We start from the raw sequence: 15,465 nt of genomic DNA, 5'->3' as shown, positions 1-15,465 counted from the left end.
AAGTAAAAAATATTCCAAGTCTTACACCAAAATACGGACTCTGACTCAGAAGCATGAGTTTAACTTTCTCTTTAAATAAGACACTAGGGGAAGGGGATCAAGCTTGAAAAACAGTAACACTTATTTTGGCAAGATAGCAACCAAAATCTAAAGTACAAGCTATTATATCCAAAATAATAGGCATTAGAGAATAAATCATAATATTGGGGAGGGGGGAACACAAACAAGATACAGTATGTCTAAACATCTTGAAATTATAATTTAAGGGTAAAAGTTGAAAAATTATGTTGTTTTAGCTAGATATTAAGTGTACCTTTTTTCCTGTTTCTCCCATATAGAATCAGAGTTATAATTTAATCACACCTCAAAGCTTTTCTCTCAATACAAAGCAACCACTAGATACACACAAAATACTTACTTGTTAATAATTTCCCTGGTGCCGGGTGGTGGTGGCGGCGGTCGCCTTTAATCCCAGCACTTGGGAGGCAGAGGCAGGTGGATTTCTGAGCTCGAGGGCAGCCTGGTCTACAAGAGTGAGTTCCAGGACAGCCAGGGCTACACAGAGAAACCCTGTCTCAAAAAAACAAAAACAAAAACAAAAACAAAAACAAAACAAAACTTTCCCTGGCTAATCCAACCTGCAATGCACACAACTTGAAAGACTACAATTTGGGGTGCACGTACACAGACTGAAAAATGACAATGCCAAGTTTTAAAATTTGCTCTTAAACCATAGGACACATAGGTCATTTTTACTTCTCATGAGGATGTCACACTGTCATTTAATCATCAAATATCCTTAGAATGACAAGAATTGTCAGTTGCCAATCTGAATGGATTAGAACTGGCAATACAACTTTCAAAATACTTCATTTCTTAATGACTGAGTAAGGTCATTATATTTGTTTGCATTCAAGTTTTCAGTACCTAATAACCTATCAAACTCAAGGAGCCTAAATTAAATGGTGTAACATCCTAAAATTAGTCAATTACTTCCGTATAATCCGTTCATAGCCCAAAGTCTGAAGAATGAACAAAATCAAATCTTTATTTTTAATAAATGTGTATAAATGTGATCCAATGTGTCTACCACTAGTTTTTCTAAAAGAAACATGCTATAAATAAGCAAAGTACAATTGCTCACTGATATGTATGGACTCCCTAGATGTCTCATTGGGCTTAATTATAGACCACTCACAGTACTAGCTTTTTAGTGTCAAGTGTAGCATGATGTTAAGCCACTTTAGCTTTTGCACATACATGTCACACTTCTGGCTGATAATGGCGAAAAGTTTTCAGTATTATACTGTTAAGTTAAGTTTCATCCGTTCTTTTAAATGGCGTCAATATCAATGTCGTCATCCTTGTCAGACTTCACAGTTTCAACTTTTGGTACACTGACAGCCAAAATACACCACCTCAATATTTTTGTCTTTGTCTTCTTCCTCACCACCAGAAGATTCTTCCTCGGCTTCCTTCAACCATTTAATAAAGGGCTCTGCTTTGACAGGAATCTCTTTGTAAAGTTCTTTTGAGACGTATTTCTTAGAGGCCTTTTCTGACCAGCTGATAATGACCTCTTCTTCTAAAAGTCTGCATCATACATCTGCTTCAAGACATGTGGAATCTTGGAGATCAGCTGAGCTTGATGCATTGCTACCACACATTCCAGACCATGAAAAAGGTACTGCTGAGCCTGTTTGCTTTTATGACAAAATCTTAGAAAATGGCGCCTGTATTTGATTTGCTCTCTTCGCATCAAAGAGAACTTCTGTCAAAACAAGAGGACCCATGGCTTTTACATCCAGTCTTTCTGCCTCTTTGTCAGATGAATCAATATCCCTCTTCTTTCTTTTTCTTAACAAAATCAGACAGGATGCTAACATGCTCTTCTACAGTTCTTTCCAAATCATTGCTAAGTGTCAGACCTTGTGCATGGTCACCGATGTCATCCATTCTGTGCCTTTGAGCTTCTTCAGTTGTATCCTCCCCCCAATCATCATCTTCCTCTTCTTCCACTGAATGTCGAAGACTAATTTCACTTGGTGGTGGAGGTGGTGGTGTCTCACTGGTGGATTGTACTGGCTGGTTTTGTGTGTCAACTTGACACAGGCTGGAGTTATCACAGAGAAAGGAGTTTCAGTTTGGGAAGTGCCTCCATGAAATTAACTGTGGGGCTTTTTCTCAATTAGTGATCAAGGGGGGAGGACCTCTTGTGGATGGTGCCATCCCTGGACTAGTATTCTTGGGTTCTATAAGAGAGTAGGCTGAGCAAGCCAGGGGAAACAAGCCAGTAAGTAACATCCCTCCAAGGCCTCTGCATCAGCTCCTGCTTCCTGACCTGCTTGAGTTCTAGTCCTGACTTCCTTTGGTGATGAGCAGCTGTGTGGAAATGTAAGCTCAATAAACCCTTTCCTCCCCAACTTGTTTCTTGGTCATGATGTTTGTGCAGGAATAGAAACCCTGACTAAGACATGGATACAGAGCCATTTTCCTTGTCCTTTCTCTTTTCCTTTCCTTTCTTCCCTATACCAATGTCACTATTCTTAGGTGGATTTTTGGAATGAATGTACAGTTTATGATGTGTGCCAAGCATGCCTCTGCACCCACAGGCTTTACAAGAATTACCTATTGTTTGCTTCTTTTGATTGCAGTGCTTCTTTGGATTGTTGTGCAGCCATTGGTACCCATATTGGAGAAACAATATGGGTACCAATGGCTGCACAACAGCTCATTTTCGCCAAATAAAGACATAAACCCAACACAGTTTGCCCAGTACTGGGAGGAAGAGGCTCTGGACTCCGGGTAAGGAGGGGTGGGGCCGCTGGCTGCGAGTGAAGGGGAAGCTGGGCAGGTGCTGCAGGTGAGCAATGGGAAGGACTGTTCCAGTGACTCCAGGTCCGAGTCCACACCAACAGCACAGAACCTGGAGACCTGGCGGGTGGAGCACTGGGCAGGGGCAAGGGCCACCGCCCCATGCAGACTCACCTCTGGAATGTTCTCGCTCTGACTGGAGACTACAACTTTTAGATAATGAGTTTTGTAGAAACATAACTAGTTTGAGTAGCTGACTCGTACCTTTATTTCCAGCTCATATGTTATACATCTTGATTCCTATAAAATAGCTAGCTTCTTGAGGGAGGTACCCTGGTCTTTACTTTTGTATCCTATTTGTTCACTACACAAGTACTAAACACCGTTTCTCCTCCTAGCAGTAAAGTTGAGTAGATACAAGATTCTGATCTCCTCCACCTTTATGAATCTTTTTTATTGTGAAATAGGACTCACAATCAGAGGATTGAGCAAGACAAAAATAGATCATCAACAAATTGTCACAAAACGCACATACCTCAGACACTTGGTCTGGAAAAGGAACTACAGTCCTCTCCATCTCTACGCCCTTTTGCTCCTGAAGGCAGCTGTGATGTTGACTTTTCTTGAACACTAGAGACTGGTCTTGCCCATTTTGTTTTGGCTTTCCACAGATGAGAGGAAACATCATGTGTGTTCCTTTGTATCTAGTTTCTCGTCTTCATTGTTGTGTTTATGAGACTCACAGTATTATATGTAGATGTAGCTATTGCTATCATTCACATTCACATTCCTCCCCCTCAGGAGACGTGAGTGAAGTGGAAACTTAACAGTTCTTTGGAAAGTCAGTTGGATGGTGTTTTTCTGGGGGCAAACAAATGAAGGAACATTCTGTTAAAGCAGACACAGATGTGAAAGCCTAAGGCAGACTGGTGAAGGAATGTTTTGCTGAAGCAGACACAAGAGAGAGGATGTTCTGCTAAAGTGAGCACGTAAAAGGACACGTGATAAAGGAATCTTTTTTTGTTTGTTGTTTTTCTTTTTGTTTTGTTTTGTTATTCAAGTCAGGCTTTCTCTGGGTAGCCCTGGCTGTCCTGGAACTCACTCTGTAGACCAGGCTGGCCTCAAACTCAGAAATCCACCTGCCTCTGCCTCCCAAGTGCTGGGATTAAAGGCATGCGCCACCACCACCCGGCTATGAAGAAAGATTCTTTGATAACCACATGCATGTATTGGTCTGCCTTACATTGCATAGTTGAGCTGAATTTGTTAGGACTCCATAGAGAGAAACACAACAGAAAAACTTCTGGTGGTGTACCGCAGTTTCTTGCTGATTCCTCGAACTCGAGCTGATTGGATGTACATGAGGCAAGAGCTGTGTGGAGACCAGGCACGGCCTGAGGCAAGGCTCATAGTGGATATGTGATGTTTGAAGGGTATGGGAGGAAGGAATGGAGACAGAGCTTGGCTCGCTGGTACAGCTAACTGTGCAATGCCTGTGGATCTCAGTCTTCGCTGATCTTCCCTTCCCTGAGTGTTCCTCCTGGTTCCTCCTGGTCCCTCCTGCTGACTCATGTCTGGCGCTCTCTGTCAGGTTGTGCCACCACTGCTGATTCCTGTTTCCTTTCTACGCTGTAGCAAACTGGTCTGCTGAAGAGCTGCTGCGTCTAACCTGTGAACTGAACTGCTGATTTCCAGACAACACAGACAGGAATTACTCCAAAGAACTTTTCTAAACAGGCTCACTTCCCCTGTATCCTTTCTTTCCCACCTCCGCTGGTGGGTGGTCTACTACAAAGGAGGTTAAAGCATTCAAGAACCACCATTAAAAATAAGGTTGAAACAATTAAAGTTACACATAAGCAATTTCTATCCCTCTTTCTAAGGTGCCAACAACAAACTGATGTGTAATTATACCAAAATTCACTCAGGGGAACCAAGGAGCTTATTGGGCTTGCTTACAGGGCCCAGGCTGGGATTACTTTCTGTAGTGTAGATACTCCTCCCCATCCTAAGCCCCATGAGAAAGCCTTTACTCAACAGGAATTCTGGTTTTCAAATAGCTATATAGATGGAATGCCCCTCTCAAAGGCTACACACTGTCAGGACAGTCACCTACAACAGGGAGAGGGAGTAGTTAGAAATTCAGGTGAGGGTTTTGTGACATTCCCCAATCTTCTATAAAGGGATGTATAAAGTCAACAAGCCAAACTGGGATGATGGGTTGCAAGCCAGCCCAGCTGAGTGCCCCATGATGGTGATTATTCAGCTCAGAGGACAGCCCTGTGCAGTGCCACCACACCTTCCTCTGCCTCTTCCTCTTTCCATTTCTTCCTCTGAAAGGGTCCCCAAGCCTTGGAGAGGGCACATAAATCTCAGACTCCTCTCTTCCAATTCCAGGGATGTCTGACTTACTTTCCTCCAACTCCAGCGAGGTACCAGATTCTCACGTCCTTTCACCAGGCCTCCATTTCCAGAACACAGCTGTTGGGACACTTTGCTGCTATTCCTCCTACTACAAAACACAACTGAGGAATGGGCAAAAAACAGGAATCAGAAAAAGGTCCAAATGGACTGTAGTGATAACCTATGATTGTAAACAGAAATGAGGGAAGCTTTTTATCTGGCATACCACTTAATCGGTTGATAGCAGTTGCTTTTCCACTGGAGCCTGGGACTTCCATGCCCACAGATTTTGTTCCAGTGCCAGTTCCTGTACCAGCTGTGACCTTTCCTCTGTAGAGCTGAATCAGGCCTTAAGTCTGATAAGAAAGTGGGGCCTACCCATAACTATTCACAGCACTACTACACAAACTGTAGTATTGTATGTGAGGCATATCTTGCCTCATACCTCCATTGTGAATCAAGCAGAATCCTTGACTGAACAGGACTTTTGATCTTACTTCCCTCAGCATCCTTAGAGGCAACTCCTATTATTACAGGAGCTATCTCACAAGGAGGAGACACTTTGGGCCCAGTCTTAGCTTTATTTTTTGAAGCTTGGCAACAAAACCTACAACCTCTTCAGCAATAGGGTCTTCTATTTCAGTTCTTGAATGCAACAAACAGCAGTAGCAATAGCCTTTATAGTTTTAGAGGACTCCATGGCCAACAACTCCTGGGGATGCAACTCTCTCCTGGCACTGGGATTCCCAGTGACCTGACTATGGTGTCTAAGAACAACTCTTCTTACTTTTTGTTTACTTACAAACATTTATAGGCTATTGCAAACTTTCCCTAATCATCTTGTGGGTATCACTACCTTACCTGAGACAAAGCTTCCCAGAATTCCACAACAATACCTGGCCTTTGCATCCTTTGACCTAATCTACCACGCTTAGTCCGTCTGGTGCATTCACATGTCCTTAACATCATCTGTATAGAACAAACCTTTATACAGAAGATGGCTGGAGTGATGATGCAGAGTCCTAAGAGACCATCCCATAATGATTACTGGGACTTCAGAGATAGCCTTGGTAAAGCACTTGGAAAGTCTGTTGAATCAGATGATCAGAGAAGTCCACAATGAAGTTAAATATAAGCAAAGTTTATCATGTTAGCCTCAATTGTTTCTTCCACAGAACAGTGTTGGCTACAGTACCAGGAAAGGAAGGGCCATCATAGAGATTCACAATTCTCATCCCTCTGAGCCATTCCACGCCCACACCCAGCGTTCTTCCATGGTGTTCCCCATCCTTTGCCCAGCCATAATGAACTTGTTGGGGCTGGATCATGCTGCCCAGCCCTGCCCAGGGCCAATGAGGAATAATTCCCCTCTCGCCCTCTGCCCTGCTGCTCAACCTGGTTCCTTGGGTCAAACAGGTTGTGGGTTAGCACTGTTGTCTCTCTGCCTACCACACCTAGCTGCTTAGGGAGGCCCTGGGTGGGCGAGCAGTCCCCACTCCTGGCATATCCTTTCTCAGGAGTGAGAGATACCCTCTTGGTCTGGAGGGATAATTGTCCACCCCTGGGGCAGGTTTGCTCTTCTGCACCTACATCATGGACGCCTTATGTAAACTGCTCTTCAGGCTTTAAAGCCTTCCAGATGTTCATTAGCACAGAATTTAGCTTTCTGTTAATTTTTTTCCTTAGGAAGTTGGGCTTGATACAAAACTTGCCACATTTGCTTTTTATTAAGCCAGGTAGATCTTCTCTGGTTTGCTTTCCTCTTGTCTCTAGGTTGCTCTCCCACTTTAAGGACACGTATTTTTAGACATGCTGGTCTAAGCCATTTATAACCTCCAAAGCCTTTTCTACTTCATAAAGCTTGCCCCACCAAAGGGCTCAGCAAAGCTGCTAAGCTCCATGCCAGTCGTGCTGTCCTTGCTGGATCCAGCTCTTTGTCTCTGGCGAAACTGTTCTCTCAGGCCCCGTGAACTGGCCATCTTCACTGCTTCCCTCAAACACAGTGCCCTCCATCTATGATCTGTCCCTACGCTATGGTCCTCCAGCCCCTGATACCCATGGGTCTTCTGGTGATGGCCAAGTATCTCTAAAGACTTCTGTGAACCACTCATCAGGGACTGGTTCCCCCAGAGTGCCTCAGGCTGTGCAGCTCAAGGATGGGTATGTGGTTATGGTGCTCTGTTTCTCTGCTATGCCACAGCCTCTTGAGCCAGGGGTGGGGGATTCCTTCACTGCTGGTTTAAAGCTTTTCCTAATTCCTGCAATTCTGGTGCAGAATATTCTTTGATTATCATGGTCTTTTTCACCTTTGACCATTGCTAAGACTCCTGTCAGACGGATTTTTGATTTCTTTGTATCAAAGGTAAGTTTCTGGGGATCTTTTGTTGCTTTCATGTCACTCTCTTCCTCATCCATATCTAATTCCTTCCATAGTTTCCAGGTTTGGGGGTCCAGGATTGGCTCTTTGTTACTGGTCTAATCTGGGCCCTCTTCCTATTTGGGTTTCATAGCTACAAAATCCTGCAGGCCAGCACTTCCATTTCTCCTCTTTTATCTAATTAACACTCTAAGTCAAAGGCCAATAAATAAGCCACCAGCTGGGGCTGGATAGATGGCTTAGTGGTTAAGAGCACTGACTGCTCTTTCAGAGGTCCTGAGTTCAATTCCCAGCAACCACATGGTGGCTCACAACCATCTGATGTCCTCTTGTGTGTCTGAAGACAGCTACAGTGTACTCATATGCATAAGGTAAATATATCTTTTTTTTTTTTAAAGAAGCCACCAGCCTCATATTCCTTTCTTGCTATCTACCACTCATATCTACAATTGTTCTCCAAATCCTTAGTCAGGGTTCCTCTTCCTGCAGAAGCATCATGACCAAGAAGCAACTTGGGGAGGAAGGAGTCTATTCAGCTTATACTTCCACAGTGCTGTTCATTCCCAAACGAAGTTAGAAGTCTAACTCAAGCAGGTCAGGAAGCAGGAGCTGATGCAGAAGCCATGGGGGGCGGGGATGTTATTTGCTTCCCTTGGCTTGCTTAGCTTGCTTTCTTACAGAACCCAAGACTTTCAGCCCAGGGATGGCACTACCCACAATTAGCCCTCCCTCGCCTTGATCACTAATTGAGAAAATGCCATCCAGCTGGATCTCATGGTGGCATTTCATCAAGGGAGACTCCTTTCTCTGTGATAACTCCAGCTTGTGTCAAGTTGACACACAAAATCAGCCAGTACACAACCCAAATCTTTAGATCTTTGATAAATTTTTTATTACCCATAGCAGTGGCCAGGCCACCTCTGTAGATACTTGGCAATACTTCTGTCCATGATGTGCTACTCCCAGGGTTTGCAAAGTCTGCTCTCATTATGGGCTATTCTCAGAGGCTCTTTATTCTCAGATGCCACCCATCGAGCAGGAGTGTCACTCTGTACCTCCTAGAAGACTGCCACTCTCAGATTCCCCTATGGAGAGCCCTGTCCAGGTGGCCTCTCTTGATCACATGACTCACCACCTTCCACACTGCCCACGTTCCTGTCACTATCTCCAATGAGTCCTATAGGGATGAACTAACATGTCCAAACCTCCTCTATAAATACCCTTGCCTTTCAGACGCTTGCATTCCCATATCAGGGACAACGCTATTGCTCTTCCGAAATTCGTCCTTGGCTTTGTCATATCCTACCAACTACAGAAAGTGTTCTTATAATTCTTTCCCTGGGGAACACATTCTTTATTATGAGACAGAGTGTCACTGTGAATTCTTGGCCAGCCTAGAACTCACTATGTAGATCTGGCTGGTCTCAAACTAACATTGATCCATCTGCCTCTACCTCCTGACTGCGGGCTTAAAGTTTCGCACCATCATGCTGGTTAGTTGTTCAGTCGTACAACCACAAGCTGGTTAATTTCCCTAAATTCAGTTATGCAATGGTAATTAAAACATCCATGTTATGAGGAATAAACTTTTGTAAATAGGATAAGCATAGAAAAGAAATTTAATAACTATTCTTTAGTTCTCCAGTTCTCTCTCTCTCTCTCTCTCTCTCTCTCTCTCTCTCTCTCTCTCTCAGATAACTATGCCTCTCTCAGTTATCTGAACAGGGACAGGTCTAAGCTACTACAAGTTTTGCAGAGCTTGGCATTGTGGATGGTACACTTCAGAATGTTTGGGAGGCAGAAGCGAAGGAGTCACACGTGTGCAGGCAACATGTGTTACATGATGTGATTCACAAAATACATACATATCATACACAGACACACACACACACACACACACATACACACACACACACATACAAGCTTCAGACCTGAGATCCTCCTGCCTCAGCCTCTGAGTATTGAGAGTACCATATCTGTCTTAGGAACACATGCATGCTATGCATGCTATCTGTCTTAGAAAAATGCATGCTATATATTTAGCTCTAAGGTCATAATATCCACACATTGAGCATCCAACCTCAAAAGTGCATTTTTTCTCTTCTTATGCTTGATGGCTTTTTGTTTTGTTTGTTTTAGTTTTTCAAAACAGGGTCCAGGGACTTGCTCTGTAGACCAGGCCTTGAACACATGGAGATCCTCCTGCCTCTGCCTCCAAGTGCTAGGATTAAATGCATGGATCACCACCACTGGGCTGCCTGCTTCTTTCTAATTGAAGCATCTTCAAGAATTTGACATCCATTATTTGTTTACTATTTGGCTAAAACATTTAGAGCTCAGGATAGACAGCTGTATTCTGCTTCAATATTCAGTTATTTTGCAGTTCATTAATGGTATGAATTTTTTGAACATATATGTTTAGGAGAACTGGCAAGCAGGCATTTCTGTCTCAATCCTATCTGCATTTTCATAGATAACTGTGTGTGAGTAATTGTAAGAGGTAGATGATCTCTTTTTTGTTTTGTTTTGGTTTTTGGGGGGTTTGGTTTTTTGAGACAAGGTTTCTCTGTATAGCCCTGGCTGTCCTGGAACTCACTCTATAGACCAGGCTGGCCTTGAACTCAGAAATCCACCTGCTTCTGCGTCCCAGAGTGCTGGGATTACAGGCGTGTGCCACCACCGCCCGGCTGGTAGATGATCTCTTACACGCATTTGGAAATGAATTCTAGTCTCTCCCTCTGTCTCTTCACATGCACATCTCCATATTCAGACATACATGTGAAGCAGAGGATACAGGTGATAAAGACAGCTCTCATCCGATTCTCTCCCGTTTGTCCTTTCCTGCCCATCATTCTGCAAGTGTGAGCACATGGCTCTGTGGTATTCTTCTCTCTCCCATTCCCTGCTTGTGAAGTGGGTGTGCGGAAGGCTGCTATTTCCTGCTATAGCACTTCCCTTTCTGTCACTCCATGGCTGCGTCAGCTCTCATGAGCCACCGGATGGATGCTCTTTTTGGCATCCACAGTGAGGCACTGTGATTGAATACTGGGGAGTGGGGGGTGGGGGGTGGGGGGGAGGTGCAGCTTGGGAGGGAAGTGAACTCCATCACTGTGTTACCTCAGTTCTGTCACCAGGTGGCAAAGACAAATGTTCTCTGTTAAGTGGCTCCAAAGTTCATCAGAGAAGAAAGAAATGGAAGGTTTTTTTTAAAATTTTATTCTCTCAGATATTAGAAATGGGAGGTTTTACAGCATCTCATTTCTAATATCTGAGAGAATAAAATTTAAAAAAAAGTGAGCTCATATAACATGCTCACTTCACCCAGGAGGTATGTCATTTCTGTATTTGACACTTCAAGTTTAAGAACATGTATACATGGGCTGGAGAGATGGCTCAGCGGTTAAGAACATTGACTATTCTTCCAAAGGTCCTGAGTTCAAATCCCAGCAGTCACATAAAGAAATCTGATGACCTCTTCTGGGTGTCTGAAGACAGCTACAGTGCACTTACATATAATAAATAAATAAATCTTTTTAAAAAAAGAACATGTTTACATGTATAATTATAGTCTCTGCTCCACTCTTCAGAATATGTGTGTGTGTGTATGTGTGTGTGCAAATATGTGCATATGTTATAGATATGTACAGACCATTGAGAACTCAATAGGCATTTGCTTGTATTTACTTGTGAAGTATCAAGAACACAAAGATGAGTGGATTAGACATGGATTCTGCTCTCAAGGAGCTTAGGGCCTAATGGCATGTGCCTTTCTCAAGTGACAATTTTTTAAAATTTTGATTTGTTTGTTTGTTTATTTGAGACAGTGTCTCAAAAGGTAGCACATGGTGACCTTGAACTTGCTATCTAGCTGAGGTTGGCCTAGAACTCCTCTGATGTTCCTGTTTTCACCTTCCAAGTGCTAGGATTAGAGGCGTGCACTATCATACCTGGTTATTAAAGTTACAATTTTATTTTGAATTGAATTGTATCTTTAAAAAAGATTTATTTATTATATTTATATGAGTACACTATAGCTGTTTTCAGACACGCCAGAAGAGGGCATCAGATTCTATTGCAGATGGTAGTAAGCCACGATGTTGCTGAGAATTGAACTCAGGGCCTCTTGGAAGAGCAGTCAGTGCTCTTAACCGCTGAGCCATTTCTCCAGCCACAAATTGCATTATTTTTTAAGTGAGTGTATTTGTGCCCATGAGCTCAGGTCTCCAGAGAGGCCAAAGGTGTCAGATCCCTCTGCTGCTGGAGTTATAGGTGATTGTGATGTGGGTACTGGGAATTGAACTCAGGTCTTCTGATCCAACCTGAAAATGACAATTTTATACATCGGGTCTATGAATAATAAAACCTAGTAGGGGACTAAAGAGATGGCTCAGTGGCTTAAGAGTACTGGCTATTCTTCCAGAGGACCTAGGTTCAAGTCTCAGCCTCTACAAGGCAGCTCACAGCTATCTGTAGCTCCAGACCCAAGGGGTCCATTAACCACTTTTGGTTTGCTTGGGACTAGGGACACAAAATGATGCACAGATATATAGGCAAGCAAAACACCCACACATGGGCTGGAGAGATGGCTCAGCAGTTAAGAGCACCTACTGTTATTCCTGAGTTCAAATCCCAGCAACCACATGATGGCTCAAAACCATCCATAACAACATCTGATACCCTCTTCTGGAGAGTCTGAAGACAGCTACAGTATACTTACATATAATAAATAAATAAATCTTAAAACAAACAAACAGCGGTGGTGGCAACTGCAGCAGTGGCTCGTCCAGCAGAAGGGCTACCACAAGTGGAACCAAGGCGACAGGGTCCTGGCAGGCCCTGCGCCCGCTACCGCTGACCATCGCTGGCCAGCCAGGCTGCAAGCGGTGGCTGAGTTACAGCTCTTTTCACCACACTGAAGCCACATCAGAACTCTGCCTCCCGCCAGTCAGTTACGAGAGGCTCTCCGCCATCTTGGCTCTCGGATGCCAGAGAGAACGGACAGCCTGAGGTATGCAGACTTAGCCCGAGGCCAACATCGCAGGGGCTCTAAGCCCGACAGCGTTGGCCTGCACCCAGGCCCTGGGATGTCCGGTGGGCCATCTGTGTGCCAACCCGGCCAGGAGGTTGTCAGCCCAGCAGTCTGTCCCGGCACTTAAAGGAAGCTTCCACTGCCATTTTGGCTACGGGATGCAAGAGAGTTCTAGCAGGCAAAGCCAGCTAACAGTCATAGCCCGAGGCCAACGTCTCGGGGGTCTAAGCCTGACAGGCATTGGACTGCACCCAGGCCCTGGGCTATCCAGTGGGCCATCTGTGTGCCAACCCGGCCAGGAAGTTGTCAGCCCAGCAGACTGTCTCAGGACTTGCAGGGGGCGTGCGCAGCACCATCTTGGCTACCTGACAGAACCAGTTAGCAGTCATAACCAGAAGCGAACATTACTTGGGCCTAAGCCTGTCAGGTTTTTGCCTGGAATCAGGGCCTGAGCAGCTAGGCTAGCCTTGTATGCAACAACCTGGTTGGGGTATCAGCTGCCGGGCAGAGTGATCAGCACTCGGAAAAGGTCCCCGCAGCATACACCCTTCAGCACTGCCTGAAGGAGCAAACCGGCATCACCTGGTTCATAGAGACAATCTGGGACAAGGCACACTAGGGCTCCAAGGGCACCCGAGAGGAGGGCAGCACATCAGCAATCTGCGACAGGGGAAACCCAGCCATCCAGTGTTGCGAAAATAGCCTTACAGGAGTCTCAAACACCAGCCAGAGACAAGACCAACTAACGCCAGAGATAACAAGATGGCAAAAGGCAAATGTAAGAATGCTACCAACAGAAATCTAGGCAATATGGCAGCGTCTGAACCAAACTCTCCAACAACAGCAAGTCCTGGATACCCCAACACACCAGAGAAACAAGATTTGGATTTAAAATCACTGGTCATGATGCTGCTAGAAGAGCACAAAAAGGACATAAATGAATCTCTTAAAGAAATACAGGGGAACATGAATAAGCTAGAAACCCGTATAATGGAAACACAAAAATCACTTAAAGAAATGCAGGAGAATAAGGCTCAAGAGATAGAAAACAATAAAGAAGAAACACACACACACAAAAAAAAACTTAAAGAAATGCAGGAGAACTTAAGTCAAGAGGCAGAAGTCATGAAAGAGGAAACACAAAAATCTCTTAAAGAATTACAGGAAAAACACAAACAAACAAATGATGGAACTGAGCAAAACCATCCTGGATCTAAAAACAGAAGTAGAAACAACTAAGAAATCACAAAGGGAGACAACTTTGGAGATAGAAAACCCTGGGAAGAAATCAGGGGCCATAGATGCAAATATCAACAACAGAATACAAGAGATGGAAGAAAGAATCTCAGATGCCGAAGATACCATAGAAACCATTGACTCAACAGTCAAAGAAAATATAAAATGCAAAAAGCTTGTATCCTAGAACATCCAGGAAATCCAGGACACAATGAGAAGACGAAACCTAAGGATTATAGATATAGATGAGAGTAAAGATTTACAACTGCAAGGGACAGCAAATATCTTCAACAAAATTATGAAAGAAAACTTCCCTAACCTAAAGAGAAAGATGCCCAAGAATATACAAGAAGCCTACAGAACTCCAAACAGACTGGACCTGAGCAGAAATACTTCCTGTCACATAATAATCAAAACCCCAAATGTACTAAACAAAGAAAGAATATTAAAGGCAGTAAGAGAAAAAGGTCAAGTAACATATAAAGGAAGACCTATCAGAATCACACCAGACTTCTAACCAGAGACCATGAAAGTTAGAAGATCTTGGGCAGATCTCATGCAGACTCTAAGAGAACACAAATGTCAGCCAAGATTACTATACCCAGCAAAACTCTCAATCACCATAGATGGATAAACCAAGATATTCCATGACAAAACTAAATTTACACAATAACTTTCCACAAACCCAGCCCTACAAAGAATAATAGGAGGAAAACTCCAATACAAGGAGGGAAACTACACCCTGGAAAAAGCAAGATAGTAACCTTCTTTCATCGAACCCAAAAGAAGATAACCACTCAAATATAAAAATAACATCAAAAATGACAGGAAGTAATAATCACTATTCCTTAATATCTCTTAACATCAATGGACTCAATTCCCAAATAAAAAGACATAGACTAACAGACTGGATAAGGAAACAGGACCCTACATTTTGCTGCATACAGGAAACACACCTCAGTGTCAAAGACAAAAACTACCTTAAAGTAAAAGGCTGGAAGACAATTTTACAAGCCAATGGTCTCGGGAAACAAGCTGGAGTAGCCATTCTAATATCAGATAAAATTGACTTTCAATCTAAAGTCATCAAAAGAGACATGGAAGGACACTTCTTGCTGGTCAAAGGAAAAATCCACCAAGAAGAACTCTCAATTCTGAACATCTATGCGCCAAATGCAAGGGCACCCTCATTCGTAAAAGAAACTTTACTAAAGCTCAAAGCACACATTGCATCTAACACAATAATTGTGGGTGACTTCAACACTGCACTTTCCTCAATGGACCAATCAGGAAAACAGAAAAAACAGGGACACAGTAAAACTAATTGAAACTTTGGACCAATTGGATTTGACTGATATTTATAGAACATTTCACCCTGAAGCAAAAGAATATACCTTTTTCTCAGCATCTCATGGTACCTTCTCCAAAATTGACCATATAATTAGTCACAAGACAGACCTCAATAAATTAATCCTATGCCTCCTATCAGATCACTATGGAATAAGAGTGGTTTTTAATAGCAACAAAAACAACAGAAAGCCCACATACACATGGAGGCTGAACAATACTCAATGGCACGTTGGCCAAAGAAGAAATAAAGAAATCA

General features: G+C 43.4%; 1 pseudogene; it reads right to left on the bottom strand.

Moving 5' to 3' along the window:
• Window positions 1–1,333: 1,333 nt before the first annotated feature.
• LOC127684901 (eukaryotic translation initiation factor 5-like) lies at window positions 1,334–7,632 on the bottom strand (annotated as a pseudogene).
• Between the last annotated feature and the right edge of the window lie 7,833 nt (window positions 7,633–15,465).

The sequence above is a fragment of the Apodemus sylvaticus genome, chromosome 5 (assembly GCF_947179515.1).
Source record: "Apodemus sylvaticus chromosome 5, mApoSyl1.1, whole genome shotgun sequence".
Lineage (NCBI taxonomy): Eukaryota > Metazoa > Chordata > Mammalia > Rodentia > Muridae > Apodemus > Apodemus sylvaticus.
Note: the sequence above shows the minus strand (reverse complement) of the source record. Positions and strands in the feature narration are given on the sequence as shown.